Source organism: Argopecten irradians, unplaced genomic scaffold (assembly GCF_041381155.1).
Source record: "Argopecten irradians isolate NY unplaced genomic scaffold, Ai_NY scaffold_0040, whole genome shotgun sequence".
NCBI classification, from domain to species: domain Eukaryota; kingdom Metazoa; phylum Mollusca; class Bivalvia; order Pectinida; family Pectinidae; genus Argopecten; species Argopecten irradians.
This window is the reverse complement of record NW_027187507.1, coordinates 73,929-89,367: the sequence shown is the minus strand read 5'-3', so window position 1 is coordinate 89,367 and position 15,439 is coordinate 73,929. Positions and strand designations below refer to the sequence as shown.

General features: G+C 36.8%; 1 pseudogene; it reads left to right on the top strand.

Moving 5' to 3' along the window:
* The first annotated feature begins 8,706 nt into the window (after positions 1-8,706).
* Positions 8,707-11,627, top strand: LOC138311521 (uncharacterized; annotated as a pseudogene).
* Positions 11,628-15,439: the final 3,812 nt, after the last annotated feature.

Below are 15,439 nucleotides of genomic sequence, written 5' to 3'. Positions count from 1 at the left end.
TGAACATGTATCTACGTATGGAACTTTGTGTTGCAACTTTGATTCATTTTCATATTTCTCGTGTACTTTCCATCTGTTGTGTGATTGATCGAGAAGTTATCAATGCGAGGATTTTCTAAACGATCTTCATTCCGGTTATATCATCCTTCAATAACCATCTGCATTGTAACTTGAACTTGTATATACAATTGTTGAAGATTACATTTTATTACTTAGTTATATTTGTTCATGCTATTTTGTTTTACCTAAAAACTGGTTTAAATGTATGTTTTTTAGGAACATCATCGATATATTTCAGACAGGGCTTCGGGTGGGGTATGGTTTCTGATCATGTATTTACATGGTCAGATAACATTGTGGCGGTTTATCCCCACCCAGGACCTAAGAATGCTGGATACAATTTTATGTTATTGAAATGTTTGTATTTCAATATATAATTCTAAACTGTCGTTTTGTGATAAACGGCCAATTTCAATTCAAACTTTATTTGTTGGGTTGTTTTTCCCGATCTTTGGTCCAACAAGCTTGCCCTGTCTGAAGTTCACTGAGGTCATGTATAATTAACAATTAAAATGTAATTTTAATATATTTTATACATGCTGAAGGGATTACATTTGTTAGTATAGTCCCTCGGCTATGTACTTTATATTGTACTGTTTTAAACAAAAGGAGGGCGCAGGGTGAAGGAGGTGATAGGTCACGCGCACTAATTTGCCTATATAACCTAATTACACTGTACGCAGAGTCATTCCAGCCTCTGCAATAACCAATATGGACACTGGTCAAGGTCAGTTTGTTGCATGATTTAATTTGAACCCGCCTCCCTCCCCTGCTTCCTCCAATAGTGTTTTGTTCAAATTCATTTTTAGGTGGGCGGTGGTTTATCCCCACCTAGGACCTAAGAATGCTGGATACAATTTTATGTTATTGAAATGTTTGTATTTCAATATATAATTCTAAACTGTCGTTTTGTAATAAACGGCCAATTTCAATTCAAACTTTATTTGTTGGGTTATTTTTCCCGATCTTTGGTCCAACAAACTTGCCCTGTCTGAAGTTCACTGAGGTCATGTATAAAGAATTGTATATTCACATTTAACATTTCAACACAGAAACATACAATTAGACTGCTATAGTAACTAGTTCTTTAAAGTAAAAGTATATAACTTACATATCAGAATGCAGTACAGTAGACATGTACATGTTGATGTATTGTACAGTTATGTGTAGTTTCTGATATTGTAATTAGTTACATGTAGTTCATATGGCTTCAAATAATTTGGAAACACCGATACCAGTCCTTAATAATATTTCTAAACAGGGTAAACATGTACAAATATGGAATTAGATGTCTTAATCACAGCCGCACGGTTACAAAATGATAGAATTAACTGGACTACTGGTTTTTATCCTGTTGCATTTAAGATGATCATGACAGCGATCAGTCGTTAGTGTAAGTACACTACATTAGTATTCCTCCATCTAACAAACATGGCATGTCCTTACATGACCCAGGCCGTTACTAGGACGTTAAACTAATAAAACCCGAACACCCGATCTTCATCTCTAGTATTTAAAACCTATACAATCTGGAAACCTGGATATCACGACTAAATATGCTTGTGCATTCGGTTTAGCCAAGTTACGTTATATAAGTTATTGAATACTTACATTTTTTTTGTGGAGATCTATATCTTCGTATTTTTTCCAGGATGGCATCATCGATTTGAATGAATTCATCAAAGAGTGCTGCGAAATCACTGCTGCTTGCATAGTGCTGGGCCCGTCTAATTATTCGCAACACAGATCAACAACCTAAATGAACAGTATTAAAGAACCTTAATCACCTGCAACACTATCATACCGGTGAAAGAAGCATTATAATGTCCATTATAATGGTCAGAAGAAGAATAGCAAGTAATTAGAATGTGTTTGGCGGAGGGAAACAATACACTCAAAATAACACACCGGGACAAACGCAGAGTTGTTAATAAAGATTGCCAAGTAGACAATTCAAGGGGTCGGGAGTCGGTTCGAATACCGTATTCGGTAATTGAGAAAGGTGAACGTTAGAATTTGTACCTGCTGCTGCCCCTATATTGCATTATCGTAAAAGGCGACTAATTTAGGATCTTGATCTTGTTTGTCTCTTCCTAACTGACTTTATCATTATCCTAATGCCACTCCTTAGGCACCCGGTTGCCTCCAACGTTTGTCCTTGATTTGCAGCGTTCGCGGTTCCCTGTGGGGAGGGAAGGCGTCTGTGTTCTGTCCCCTGGCCGAGACACACACCAAAGTCTATAAAAGTGGTAGTTTCTGCTCCTGCTTGATAAAAGCGTTCAGCATCACAGGGAGTGGGACGACTGGTTCGCCCGTTGTCAGTATAAAGGTTGACCGGGTGGGGTGTTGTTGATGAAAATCTTTGGTGTCTTCGGCGGCATGCTTCAGTGAAATAGCACTATAAAAAGGGCAACAGATTTCCACTATACAAGAAGACCCAACAGACGAACATACCGCGAGTCTCCTCTCCCAGTACACTCACCTCGCACAACATACACGCAAACACACCGCATACATGGGAGGCCGTCCCCTTACATACCATGACCATAGCTGTTAATAGGACGTTAATAAATCAAACAAACAAACAAACAAAATAGACTCCTTTTACCGACTGGAACAATAAGATTTTGGCTGAGCCGACAAAAGCTTTTGAAAAACTTTCTGCTGTTCCCTGACCATGTGGAGGAAGCCTTTATTGACCGACGCTTCATGTTGACCTTCATATTCGTCCAAAAAAAAAAAAAAAAAAACCCCAGGAAACAAAAAAATATTTAAAGAACCTCTCAACAGTGATTAAATTTAAAGAGACAAATATCCACTTACAGTATATACAAGTCTATATACTGAAGCTAGTTTACTTGATACTAGAACAAATAGAAGTGGTTTTGATTTTGATAGTTTTGGTTTCAAAAATAATTTTGTTTGATATTATTGATAGTGAACAGTTTCGAGGTAAACCAATGAATGATTACTATGTTCGTCAGGTCATTGGAAAAATTGAAGACAAAATCTTTGTAAAAGTTAATCTTTAATAAAAAACGTAAAGCCGGTGGATTTCGATTAAGAAAATTTCTTGATCAACAATTTGAATGGCAAGCCCCAGTAGATAGACATGAATATTAAACTGTTCTAAAGGAACAAAAAAATGTCAAGAAGAAAACAAAATGTTGGTGCAAACAATTGCTATGAAGCAGCAAAACCATACGCCAGAATATTCTAAACTTCATAGCCGAAAATTTTCAGATCTTACTAAGTCTGACCAGTCTAAATGAAGAAAAGTGGAGAAAGCAATTTTCAAAAAGCCTTTGAATTTTTGGAGAGTGAGAATATAAAGCCTTTGTCTGTATCTGTTGAGAGAGAAAATGGCAAGAAAGAGGTACTTGTATTGATTAGATGAAAATCGGAGAAAAAAAGAGGGAGACTCTAATAACCAATAAGGAATTACCCAGAAGACATGTGCTACAAGAACATATCAATAAACTCAATGCTGGATTAAAGCCGCATGATCCGTATCTTTCAGGGTCTGTAAAACAAAAAATGACAAGATATGGTGTAATAGCCCTAAAAAGTTATGAACTTTCCCCAAATTACAAGTCTAGAAAGTTAAGAGGTCCAAAGATATAAATATACAAAATTTTATTTTAGACTTACGCGCGGTCCGACAGAAAGTCAAAGTTAACGCCTCCAAAGCTTAGAAATGCTACTTTGCGCATGTCCGGAAATAAAAGTTGTTTACCGCAATGGAGCGAGCTTTGCAGTGAAAGCTCGCCGGCTTAGAATCAACTGCTGATTCGAAGTGAATAAGGAAATTATATCAACTAAAAAATGTTCTGAATTGCTAAGAGTATTATATGGAAACGAATTCGAGCTATGACAACAACTATGATTTGTGAATGATCTACCAAAACCACATAAACTGACTTCTCTTCGTCTCTATAAGGTGAGTGGGGCCCCGAAGGGGTAGGGTGGGTTATATTCTGTAAGAGATTAGAAATCAGGAAAAGTGTTGATAAATTTGGGAACATATAACAGATTTAATCATGGATTACAACAGAAGCATTAATAGAGTCATATTATACAAAAAAATGTACGTGTTTCCTTAAAAGATGATCACATTCTTCAGTGTTATACATGTAGGATATACATGTAGCTACTGTTACAGGCTTACAGCGTCAGGAGTGTGATATCTTTTCTGATATCTATTTGTGTATCGATGTATATCAGTGATATATATCCTTTTACTGTATGCTATGGATATTATTGTATTAAAGAAGCCACTTTCAAACTTAATTCATCAGTGTTCGTGTGTATAAGATTGTATTTTTTTAGACTTACAGTCACTTAGTCACGTACTCGTTATCCTATCTGATGGTCTTAATTATATAAAATTCACACCAATACATCATAAGTGGTGTGAGTAAAGAATAGTAATTGACTTTTTTAAATATGTATTATATATTATGTCCAATATATTTAGGCTACATAAATTCTGGCACTAATTAGAACCATTACTCTTCACATGAAAATGCCTAGACCTCTGTAATTCAATAAATGACTAACTTAGTATCTAGTGAGGTTTGATTTTGATAAATGTGTTCAAAAACTGTGTAATTGTTATAAATTTGTGTTTGACAGAAAACAATTGGAACTAGTTTGATTTACATGTAGGCTTACACTGAAAGAATATGTACATGCATGTATACAGTATTTATCTATGTACATAACTGACATTTACTCCACATTTTCTTTATAGAATATATGGGACCTTCAACCAGATGACAGAAGTGCAAGATGTGATGGCAGCTCGCCCAAAAATAAAAGGGAAAAACAACTACATGTATCTCTGAGATCAAAACTGACAGTAAAAAATAAAGTCTGTTTGTAATGTACCCTTTGTTTGATTAATTAACGTCCTATTAACAGCTATGGTCATGTAAGGACGGCCCTCCCTTGTATGCGGTGTGTTGCGTGTGTATGTTATGGGAGGTGCGTGTTTTGGGAGACTGCGGTATATATTCGTGTTATAATCTTCTTGTATTAGTGGAACTTTTGCCCTTTTTATAGTGCTATATCACTGAAGCATGCCGCCGAAGACACCAGGCAACACACCTCACCCGGTCACATTATACTGACAACGGGCGAACCAGTCGTCCCACTCCCTGTATGCTGAGCGCTAAGCAGAACAGAAACTACCACTTTCATATATTTTGGTGTGTCTCGGCCAGGGGACAGAACCCAGAGCCTTCCTCACAGGGGCGAACGCTCATCTCAAGGCCAAAAGTGAGGCGGTGCCAAGGGAGGCATTAGGAAAGATAAAGTCAGTAAGGAAGAATAGAAAAGATAAGATCCTAAATTTAGTCGCCTTTTACGATCATGCAATAGGGGCAGCAGGTACAATTCTAACGCCCTACCTGCAGGGCCAGTAATGTACCCATTATGAACCAGAAAGAAATTATTTTCAAGAAGGAAGGACAGAACAAACCTAGCATAATTCTTTACTATTATCACCAGGATATTTTCAAATTATTCATTTCTTCTTCACACAAATGAACAAGAGGCCCAGAGGGCCTGTATCGCTCACCTGGTTTGTAATGCCAAGTAATCTTCTGAATACAGGTTCATTGTTTAATTTTTTTCTGAAGGAATTTTAATATTAACCTCTAAATCCCCTATTGGGCCCCACCCCTCCTGCCCCCGGGGGGTCAGAGCCAAAATTTATACAAGTTCTGTTCCCCTTCCCCAAGGATGTTTGTGGCCAAATTTGGTTACAATCCATTTAAAACTCTATGACTAGTAGCGATTTAAAGGATTTACCTCTATTTCCCCTATTGGGCCCCGCCCCTCCTGCCCCCGGGGGGTCAGAGCCAAAATTTATACAAGTTCTGTTCCCTTTCCCCCAAGGATGTTTGTGGCCAAATTTAGTTACATTCCATTCAGAACTCTATGACTTGTAGCGATTTAAAGGATTTACCTCTATTTCCCCTATTGGGCTCCGCCCCTCCTGCCCCCGGGGATCAGAGCCAAAATTTATACAAGTTCTGTTCCCCTTCCCCCAAGGATGTTTGTGGCTAATTTTGGTTACAATCCATGCAGAACTCTAGGACAAGTAGCGATTTAAAGGATTTACCTCTATTACCCCTATTGGGCCCCACCCCTCCTGCCCCTGGGGCCAGAGCCAAAATTTATACAAGTTCTGTTCCCCCTCCCCCAAGGATGTTTGTGGTCAATATTTGGTTACAATCCATGCAGAACTCTAGGACAAGTAGCGATTTATAGGATTTACCTCTATTTCCCCTATTGGGCCCCGCCCCTCCTGCCCCCGGGGGGTCAGAGCCAAAATTTATACAAGTTCTGTTCCCCCTCCCCCAAGGATGTTTGTGGCCAAATTTGGTTACAATCCATGCAGAACTCTATGACTAGTAGCGATTTAAAGGAAATGTTGACGGACAGACGGACGACGGACGGACGGACGGACGGACGGACGACGGACGACGGACGACGGACGCCGCGCCATGACATAAGCTCACCGGCCCTTCGGGCCAGGTGAGCTAAAAAAGGAATGATAATGATTATTGCATGTTTACACACCTAGTGTGTATAACTTTTGAATAATTTATATGGGACAAGGATGTAATTCTAATTTATGAACAATAAACCAATTAAAATAATATATGTCATTTGTCTGAGTTGTTTAATTATGTAGTGTTCATTTCAGAAATGTTCAAATACAGAAAATAAATAGCAAACAAGACTGGATCTAGATCAAAGGTTATTTGGGTCAAAAGTCAGTGTCAAATCTCAAGATATTGGCTCTATAGATATACATATATCCCTATGTGTAATAAAAAAAATCTTGTTGTTGTGTAATACACAGATTGCACATATATATAAGAATATCCATATATCTGTAGAGACAATAGCCTGTGATGCACGTTGTTAAATTGCATTTCATTTTTGACTATTTTAAGTTGCAAAGTTTTGATTGATTTAGAAAGGAATAGACTGACAATAACTTCTAATTAGTCCAGGTCAATCAAGGTCTATACATGTACAAGCTCTTAGCTTAGCAACTTCACATAATTAGTGTTTGAAGCAAGATCACACTAAAGGAATTAGGATTGCTTGAATATATAAAGATAAACTAACAAAAAACAACTAATAAAGTTAGTTTTTCCACCAGGTTAGACTATATACATACTAAAAAATGAATTTTAATGCAATTACTCTGATGACATGATAATCACATGCTATGGTCAGCTTATTTGCTACTGGATGCTATTTTGAACTCCAGTCATTTTTCTATTGACTTAAAATTCAATGCACAATATGTGTACATGACACTATACAATGCATATGAATGTGCTATTTGTGCATGAATATGATTGTATAAGAAACATCTAGGTCTTTTATTATGCATGTTTCTGATTATTTGATTCAGAGGCAAATTCACGGCTGGACATCGTATTATATGGTAGCTATATGGTTCATTGGCAAGCTATCATGTACATGTACATCACAAATTTCACTAAGGGAGCTGTCTTCATTATCTACACAGAAAATATATACATAATTGCATGTTAGACATTCAGAACTTTTAACACACATTAAACCACCTTATTGCAACCTCAACCCCATTCTTTCTTTTTTTTTTTTTTTTTTTTTTTATTTTCTGTAATCCTTGAAATCATATAACCAAATGTTTATAGTTTCACTAGAAATTTATCATCATGTTTTTAACGAACATGGAGCTCTTCCAACATTAATATCAGAAATATACATACAATAACAAGTATTAAGTTTTATACTCGTTTATGGCGGTACATGGTGATTATTTAACTAATAGATATGTATGTATGTATACACATATGACATTGAACAAAAATGCATATTATGTCAAGTTTGCTCTCCGTGCTTATTTTATTTGATTTATTATTATATTTCATTTGGACCTTTATAAAACAAGTTATATGGTTATCCAAGGCAAGTCAAATATCGTCTGAGATATTTATTTTAAAAAATATCACCAGAGATTTACATGTAGAGAACCATTTTCGTCTCTATATACTACGATGTGTCTTGTCTTTTTTCATTATTTATCAACACCATTATTTATATATCTGGTACATTTTTGTACAATTTATTATCTTGTCTAGTACGTTGTATGGTATCGCAACACGTATTTTATACGAAGTTTTAATACCGTTCCCACAAAAATCCCTCCGGTGGCCCCCGGAAATTAGGCAAAGCATAGTCAAACCGATCGCCGTATTGTAAACACTCAAAATGACCGAATGGAAGTATTGTTTACACGACGTTAATGTATATATATTGTTCTGAGGGACTCTTTAACTTTATCACATAACAAAACATTCACTTGTTCATGATAAGTAACAAGTTCTTCGTAGAAGTTCCTGCTAACATGACCGACACACTTTTGACTGGGCACGCCATTTTGTTTGGTCTGGAAAGTCACGTGATCGTCTACGATTGAAAATGCATATTCAAACACTCTGGATATCGAATTTTTAATCATTAATTTCTTTTGAACTCGGGACTTTTTGGATGTGTAATTAGGGGAAAGTTGATAACTTTTTATAACATATGTACCCTAATTTTCTTTTGTTGATTTACGGACCCTGAAATCCAATGTGGATTGGTAGTCCAAAAGTCCTTGAAAACTTAACTTATGGAGTTTTGAGTTCCTTACCTGCAGAAGATGGAGAATGCTCCAGATGGAAAGGTTAAATAAAATTATCAGGGGACGGTACCGACCTTGGTAAACGCCTGCATGTTGTGAATGTATCCTGTACCTGTTATTAATGAAAAGAGATGTAGATCTGCAAGTGGAAATTACCCCCCTTTGTGTGATGAATGCCAAAGAAACTTACTATGAGCTTGCCAATGGGCAGATCTGATTTGTGGCGTGAAGTTCATGACTTACAGGATTCAACCGTCACTGTTAATGGACACAATGAATTTTCGATTGAGATATTACTTGGTGGAGATTATAATATACGGAAATAGGTGGTGAGAACATGCTTGACACCAAGCACTGTGTTGATGTGTTGCATGTTGCTAAAGGTAATTCATTAATGAAATCAAATTAAATGATATGATTTCAATTTTTTTTTAGAAATAAGTCAAATCAACGAATTAATTGCAGAAAACGAAATGATTTAGTACAAAAACAAGTTACAATTAGACCAGAAACTGATTTCTCTTATATATGGATAAAAGTGCGTAAATATATAATTAATGTTTTATAATGTGACATTGTCATCTATTTTTAAAGATTTTGACAAGCGAACTGGATAGAAAAGTCAACACTTTTATATTTAAGCTCTCTTATATGAGGTTTAAACGTTCTCGATCGCTGCAGGTCTGAGAAAAGTCAACACTTATATTTAGCTCTCTGATATATAGATAAATCTCTTCGTCGAATCGCTGTACAGTTCTGAAAATGAAATTGTTGGCCTTAACCATGGGAGAAGGTCTTAAGTGAGCTCAGCTGCAGCAGCTGGATAAAAAACAACACAAACCATTTGTAAACTCGTGGTTGCGGCATCTACAGCCATGATGGTGATGTATGAGATGATGATGCAGAAGTGGCGATCGTTAGGGAACCACATTCAGAATATCCATGAGGGTCATGGTCACCGGTTTTCAAAGTGCCTACACCCCATCTAAGAGGACAGGAACGGAGGAAGAGGTGGCTAAATCCAGGTACTAAAGAGCCATGTAGAAAAAGATGTTTTTGATAGCTAAGTAATAAATCTACTAAATACTTGTCTATTTTCATTGCCCCATCGCACTGTTCGTATCATATTATGTTTGTGTTCGTTCTGTGTGTCTTGATAAAGGGGTAAATTGCCTTGATTTTTTTGTCCCACGGTTACTTCTTTGTCCCAAAATGGCTAAATAATTGAAACTGTATAATGTAAAAGTTGAAATTTGTTTTTAATTTTATTTATTTCATTTGAATTTATAAGTATTAAAGTAAGCAGTTGTTTTTGTTTGTTTACATGAATTTGCATACTGACAACTTTAAAATATCTTTGATTTTTTTAAAAAGTGTTATTTATTTCACAGGGACGAAAAGTTTTGGAAAACTTCTCCCACTGCTGGACAACCGTCAGACAAAACTGGACATACCAATGCTGTCTACCTCCAAACAAATTTCAGAACTGGAAGGATATCATTCGGTTGTAAACCATTTTGCACCAAAAATGCATGGGTTCTCCTATTATGGGATGGTGTGTCGGTAAGAAAGATTTTTTTTTCTCAAATAATATATCTGTCTTTGATTTTATATCTCGAGTAAAGAATAAATTGCTTTTTGATTGATAGTAACTGTGTCAATGGTAATATGAATTATATATAATGCTGTTTCAAGTGAAGTCATACTTTGTTCTAAGTATTATCATGATGTATTTCCCACTACTTCACCGAATTACAAGTTCCTATTTTTTTTCTTGCAGACTTCTCCTCACTGCTCTTCATTTTAACGAAAATGGAGAAAGAGAGCTGGCAGTTTCTAAAGATGGCACTGCCTGTGTGAACATTGTCCCCCCAAACACAAAAAGGGCAACTATACTGTCCGTGAACTCAAGACAGAGCCAACCTACAGTAAGTATACTGATTTTCAAATATAATTGATTTCCTTGGAGCATTATTACTTTTATTTGTCTCATCTTAAAAATTGGAGATCGTTACCTTGTTTTAACTCCAGGTCTGGTTTGGTATCTTCTAGATAATTGGAAAGTGACTATGCTAAAGTAATCATGCTATTCAAAATGACGACAATGAGTCAAATTGAGAGGAGAGAATTTAATACAAATATTATATACATTTTTTTTCATTTTCATCAATTGAACATGATTGTGGCAACATGTTATACATTAATTGTTTTATCATAACCATGAGCTGCTGCAAAGCACATTTCATCGAGTAAAAACACAATCTGATTAAAATACAGATCCTTCTAACCACTCCGTTCAATATAGGATATGACAATATCCCATATGGGGTCACGTTCGGATGACCTTTTACCACGTGTACTCCAATCAAATACATTTTCTACACATTTCTACGTCAATTGATAACGCTATTTCGTCCCAGTAAGCATATACATTTAGCATTGTTATGCACTTTGGGCGAGATGACTACGTGCAAGAAAATAATTCGGACAGCTTTTTCAAACTAGTTCGTCCCCAGTCAAGATTCTGGCAGTGCCAATTTGATTGGCCATTTCCAAAGGTCATCCTGACGTGACCCCTAATGGGATGTTGTCAGATCCTCATATCAAACGTAGTGATAATAAGGATCTGTATTTTCATCAGATTGGTAAAAACAACAACTTTGGCAAAGTCCCAGGACATACTGATGGATCTACCCCAGCTCTGTGTAGTTTGTTTTATATGCCATCGAAGCAGGACGCAATATCATCACTGCAATCAAGATTAGTGTGTGATGAATGATTTCAGTGATCAACATAATTGAAGCCGGTGAAATCATTTCCATCTTGACCAGGAAAAGTCTGTCTGATGATGTGAACTGCGCAGACAGGAAGTGGGACTCGAACAGTTTTCCCCACAAAAAACGCCAACACCATCGAACAAGTTGTCTGTATGCAGTGTACGATATCGCCTGAAATCATCAAAAGAAAACATTGAACACAACAGTAGAAAAGAAATGCACTATTATTTTATTGTCTTTGTCAGTTTTTCTGTGAGAAATTTGTACATTGTATTGTTTTATATTCAATATTATATCGGTATTATAATTTCCAGAATTTCCAGAACTTTCAATTGAGTACTGTTTACTAACTATAAAGATTGTTTGTTTGTTTGTTTGAGTTTTACGGCCCATCGACAACTAAGGTCATTTAGGGCCAAACTACAAGTCATGCATTAATATCAGGATAAAAGTTCAGAGTAAGAAAAAGCAAGTAAGGACTAAAACACAGACTGTAAACGTTTATTTGATAAAAAAAAGTTTTGCATGGGATAAAATAAATTTGGCTAAAACACATGAGAAAACTCATGCACAATGTTGATGAAACGATGAAATGTTGAGTTGATACGATGTATGATGAGAAAACGTTCATATTTTGCTTAAAATACCGATCTCTTTAAAGATTGAAGTAAAGTTAGTCATTGTATTGCCAACACACATTATCATGAATGTGATATCACGAGTGAGTCATTTAGCCAATTCGTATAGTTTACACTTATTCATGTATAAGTTACCATATGCCGTTAGTATTGTTTTTACATTTAGTGAAGTTGTAGTTACTCACGCTCGACTATCTTAAATGTTGCCATTGTGGTACGGTCTAAATGCCTGGTATGCCGTTCTCAAAACAAACACATTTAGTCAAAGAGGAGCGAATCCAGGATGCTGAGTGATGCATTTGGAATCTGGTATCTCTCCTCGAAACAATAATGCTGAATATCGCATGATTCTCGGGCTCAAACATAATACATTCTGTCGTTGTTGGCATTACATGGCAATTTTCACATTGGCACCAACAAAATTAAATTCATTGTGTATTCATCTTTATTTACTTGTACATGCTGGTCTTCTTTGAAACTGATGATTATACATGTTCTGTATATTCTGGTAACATGATCTAAAATAAAATGAGGACTACTTCAAAATTGTATTTGTTTTTGTTTACTTACGGGTTTTTCAGTGGTTTAAGAAATTTGCAATGCCTTTACCATAATATATATGTTTTATATCGTCATTAAACATTCAGTGTTCATACATTCCCCAACTCAGTCTCACAACTGTTGCAGTAAAACAAGACATCGGACATACCCTTTGATCTTGAATTTTGATTAACCAAGACTAGGTAAACTAATGTATGACAATAAATTTGAATGCATTATCCTTTTGCCAGCACTTCTGAAGAGAAATAACGTGCAGGTTGTCGATTTTCCCACATATATATGGTAATTATTATACATGTATATAAATAGACAAATGATATGAATCCGAAATAAAACAAGTGTATATATATGCCTAATTAAAACAAAAAATAATATAAAATAATCTATTTCGCCTTTGGTGCATGCGCAATCAGTACTTCATTCCATATCGGATATAGTGCCACGGAATTTTTTTCGAGATGCAATTAATTATTTTTCATATTTTTAACTAGAACCAGAATTAGAAGCTCAAACTTTTAACCGTTGGTAATGGTGTAAATAAAGCAAGTAACTTTTGTAACTGAAGAAAAATACTAAATCGTCTCCTCCTGTTTTTGATAGTGAAAAAATACCATTTATCAGCAATGGAGCATCTTTAACAAAGCATGACAATTTATTGACTCGTGCCCTATCCGGGCCTCGAACTCACGATCTACAGCACCAAATCGCCTAGCCAAACATATCTGCGCCTTCTACCGCGGCGCCACATCCACGTCCCAAAAAAGGACGTTCCTTGTTCTATAAACATTGTAGTTTATTCTTCCTCCTACCAAGACAAGCAATTCAATAATATCCATCGAATCTGGGTTGCTATCAAAAGAAAACCAGAGGGAATGGTAGCTCAATGTAGTTGACTGTGGAATTAAGCATAGGCCAGGGAATCGGCAACAGAATACTGATAGTTTGTCAAGGAAACCGTTCAGGCCTTGTAAAAGGGATGGGTGGCCCGATTTTCAAAACTAAACATGAATGTGGGATCGGGGTCCAGCAGCTTCATGAAGATGGCGCTCCAACTGCAGAAGTAAACATCCTGGGCTAATGAAAGGGTCAGGAGATAGAATAAACAGTGGCAAGATGAGGACAGTTACATAAGTAAGGTTAAGAATCTTCAGGATCACCTACATATATGTATACAAGTTATTTATGTATGCACTTGTCTTTATTGTTCATATTTTTACGGAGATGACCATGGATATCCTACATTTTACTGTTGACATGTAAGAGCAGAACGAGTTGGACAGCGACCGTGTCTGGTGGGATGAGGGAGGGATGAACTGTCTTGCAGCTGCATGCGGACAGTTTATCCGGACCTACAAACGGATGAGGGCACATTCGGTGGACCGGCACAAGGTGGAACTGATTAAGTACCAGTGTACCCTGTGTTCGTTAACACATTACTGTAAACACCAGTTGGAACGACACTATGTGAGGCGCACAGATATACCCCTGATGCAGCAAAATAGGCGGTGAAGGCAATGGAGGGACCAAACCGGCGGTATATTCCTACCGGGGAGGGGGGGGGGTAGTCTCCAACTCCCCGAGGCCGGTTCCAGAGCGGGTTGCAGTTTATCGGGAGAGTGTCCGGCGGAGGAAACACGTTGCTGACGGAGCCGGTCAAGGTCAGATCGAGACCTCAACGGTACATCAGTGCTGGGATGACAACGTCAGATTTGGCAAGGACGAGGAGGGATTTGTTTGTTTGAGTTTTACGGCCCATCAATAACTAAGGTCATTTAGGGCAAAACAAATGAGAAAACTCATGCACGAATGTTGACGACACAATGAGTGTTGCGTTGATATGAATATGAGGTGAGATGAGAAAACGTTCAAATTGTGTTTGAAAAATATCGTTCTCTTTGAGATACTTGAAAATAAGATTATGTCTCACGGTATGGAACAAAGTTTACATGTCGAAGACATCGTAGTACTTATCTCATATATGTTTAAAACCAATACAGTGCAATAAAACATGCTCCACTGTGAGAGGAGAATCACATATATGAGGATTAAGTGTAGGTTGAATTTTGTTGTTTCGGTAGACAACCATTGTTGCCAACGATGTTTAATAGCTGACTGAATAGAAGGTTTGAAATCAGTGAATGGTAGTTTCAAATCTGTTTGTGCTAGGTGAAGAGCAGTCTTACCTGCTTTTTCGGCCTTTTCATTCCCCTTTATATTCACATTACTGGGAATCTAGAGATCAGTTATTTGAGTTTAGAAGATAATCGATATGTTCGGATCGAAAAATTTTGGATTAATGTGTTTCTAGAGTTTCTTGATTTCAAAGCCGGAACAGATGATTGCCTTTTCAATGCGGTGGTCTTCGATATGGGCAAGCGCCAGACCGATAGCACATGCTACTAATGCACTCCTGAAAGAAAGGAGGATTAGTGTTCTTCGGGTAATGCACTGGATTTTGCCGTTTCATGTAGGATAAATTGATATCAGGTGTTGGAATGAGCAATGGTGGTGCATCCGATATGGTGTACTCGTCAATGGTGTCTAAATCTATATTTAGTTCCAGCAAAAAATTTGAAATTCCGATGCCAAATGTTGGTATGAGCTTTTGATTTTGTGTACATATTTCTTGATGTTTGTAGATTAAATACAAGGTTGATTGCGGGGTTTTTGGGATTGGATTTCATTTGAGCAGCATGCAGTTAGGA